A 3,021-nucleotide genomic window follows, 5' to 3' on the forward strand; every position below is an offset into this window, starting at 1 on the left:
TGTCTGGTTTGATTGCCTGTGTCCTGCTCTTTATTTCGTGCTGATAAGCGTCGCCGTAGATCATTACTGCCCGACTCGGGAAGGAATCTCTGGATTATGTTACATTTTGTATCTTTACAGTATTATAAATATAACATATATTTCTTTATTCTCCTTCACGAATTTTTATCCAATGCCATATTTATCACAAACCTAAATTCAAGGCCAGGAACCAGAAGAGTATTCAGGTATAAGAGCCGACAGAGAGGTGGCGTCTTCAGACAGCTCTCTTTCATAATGCTGTTTATTTCATAGACTAAGTTTTAGCAGTTAGGGGTTGCAGGTTGGCCTACAGCTGATGGCTGTTGGTGAGCCATGTGTCCTGAAGCCCCTTTGGATTTGTTTACAATGCACTATATCTCTTTCTTTTTCTGTGCATATTACATAACAACCAATCAGCATCATACACAACACCTTTACATTTACATATATCCTATCAAAACTGCTAGAACTACCATATTATGTTAGTGACTAACTAATCATTTGAGTTAGTAATTACATGTTAAACTTTGAAACTTGTTTTGCAGTGGAAAATTCTTTTTGCTTTAGTAAAAACATCTGTCTGTCTGCCTATGCTTTTTTACTTGGTAGAAAACATGCTTTGTTTGAAGACTACTTAACCTGTTGGACTTTAGCCATAAAACCTCCTTCCAACTGACTAAACTGCCGCGGTGACGGAAAGCCCGGAGCACTGCGACTTCTCCCAAAGCAGCTTTGAGAAAGGCTGGCCCGAAGCGCGTGTGAGCAGCATCGAGCAGTCGAGTGATTCCAGCTCAGTAGTAATAGCTGAGTGATTTCAGCTCAGCTCGTCTTGGCTCGACTCAGCGGCGGCGGCGGCAGGCAGGCAACACAGGAAGCAGGGACGAGAAAGCTGGCCAGCATTCCACTGAGGCACAAGCCTTTATTCAGGCAGAGCTTTAGCAAAGGGTGCCGGTAACAGCGAATCTGTCGAACAGGGGAAAAGCCGGGGTATTTATGAGGAAGGAGAGGGGCGGGGGAAAGCCGGAGATACCTGTATCGGGGTGGGACAGCAGGGCGGAACACCAATGAAACACAGTAGTTTAACATATCTAACTCAAAGACCCCTGGGAGCGACACATTGTGTCTCCCTCACAGACAAGTATCTCCACTCCAGGGAAGAGCCAGGATCTCGGGCCCAGCGGGCTCCTCTGTACCCACAACTCCCCCTTCTTTACTTATTAAAAAGGCATCCCCTAGAGAGTTAGCTGATAACTTCTTAAAACATGAAAACATACTTAGGAAGATAATAATAATCAAGAAAACCCAAAAAATGTTCTTGAGGACGGAGGCAATCCATCTCTCGAGTCTCCAGCTCACAAAAAGGTCTTCAAGCCACTGGGGCTCTTTTTCAGTCTGGAGTTTTTGGACTGCATGTTGGAGTCTCTGGATGTGGGTGTGGATGCCTTCACTGGGGCTGGAGAGGTTAAAGCAGCACAAACCATCCGATTCCTCACAGTCGTGTCCATGGGCCAGGAGCAGAAAGTCTATGGCAGCTCGGTTTTGTAGCGTGGCATGCCTAACAGTCTCTTCATCTGTCAGGAGGTCACTCAGGACAGAGGAGGTCCAGTTGGCCTGCTTACCAAGCCAACATTCCAGGGGAGAAGGCTTACCAAGGGCTTTAGCAGCAGCCGCCCACGGCAAAAATGCTGACATCACCACCCTCTTTGTGTAGGACCGATCTTTAATTTGGCTATTGCAATTTTCATCTAATTGGGCAAGATCTTTCTTTTGGCAGGCCAATTCATTCTTTTTCAGCCAATCATGTATTAGAGTTGAATTTGGAGTGAGGATGGTAAGCTGTCCAAGCGTGCAAGGACCTCCCCGGAGTTGGGAAGGGATTCCTGCCCACACTCTATCCCTGCAGATCAAGAACACTCCCCGGGGCAGCACTCTGGGATAGTGAGAGGAGGTAGATCGTGTGCTGCTGGTGTAATTGCACCATTTGGACTGACTGTAAATTTTACTGTTGGGAGTCATATTTTTCCTTGATTTAATTGCCTTTTGGTATTTTGAGGCAGGCCATGCATTGGCTACTGGGTGATAATTAAAATCTATGCAATAGGTAGCTTTTGGAGGGTCCCAAAAGCTCTAATTCCTGGGGTTCCTCTGGTGCATGGGGCAAGATCTTTGTCCACTCGTCCCAAGTGTCTACTGGGTTGGGTTCTTTCCCTGTGAGAGGATATTCATGAGGCTTTAAAGGAATCCCTACCAGGCAGGATGACAGAGGGTTGGTGGCGCTGCCCATGGACAAGCACATGTGGTCTTGTTGGAGTGTCTTTGCGAGGGTGATCCACACATTCTCCTGGGGCTGTGCTACTAGCCAGGCATCCACAGCTGATGTTTTCAGGAGCATCCAGATAATCAGGAACATCAGGAACTCAAGGATGGTTTTGCTCTCCATTTTCTACAACAGGACATAAAAGATTAGCTCTGATTTTTGGAGGGGGGTGGAGCTATTCTCTTTCTCCCTTTCCTCTCCTGTCTCCCCCCTCTTTAAAAAAAAACAAAAACAAGAAAACAAAAAAAAACGAAACAATTATAAGCGAGGTTATTCTGTGTATTGGGGACACAAGACTCGACACCAGCAGCAGCACAGAGGTGCACTTTGGTTCAAACTAACAATTTGGGCTAGGCAACGAGGGCAAGAAGGGGAAGGGGGAGGGAGTTAAGAAGACTTGTGTACTGTCATGGTGTCAGGCGTGACGTTGGCAGTCGTCTCGTTGTGGCCCTGGTAGCAGGACAGTTTGGCCTCTGTCTGGTTGGGGGTCTGGTGGCAGGTCGGTTCGGTGGACTCCGACGACGTCTCCGTTTACAGGCTGCAGTGGGCTGCTGTTTTTCAGGACCTGTGTGGGTCTCAGGAGACTTTGAAAGTTCTGAATCTGGTGCAGGGTTTGTAGGGCCTAAATAAGGTTTCACATTTTTCCCTGGGAGCCACTTAGGTCCTGATGGTGTGGACACACA

The 3,021-nt window shown here is 47.1% G+C and overlaps 1 protein-coding gene across 1 annotated transcript in view; it reads right to left on the minus strand.

Annotated features, from left to right (window-relative positions):
- Positions 1-1,924: 1,924 nt before the first annotated feature.
- The window catches only part of LOC109022463 (proline-rich protein 12-like), an 8,080-nt gene continuing 6,983 nt past the window's right edge, over positions 1,925-3,021 (minus strand). The window contains exon 2 of the mRNA XM_033512156.1: positions 1,925-2,464. The gene's annotated coding sequence lies outside the window, so the exon portion shown is untranslated. The remainder of the gene's footprint in view (positions 2,465-3,021) is intronic.

Source organism: Parus major, chromosome 2 (assembly GCF_001522545.3).
Source record: "Parus major isolate Abel chromosome 2, Parus_major1.1, whole genome shotgun sequence".
Taxonomy (NCBI): domain Eukaryota; kingdom Metazoa; phylum Chordata; class Aves; order Passeriformes; family Paridae; genus Parus; species Parus major.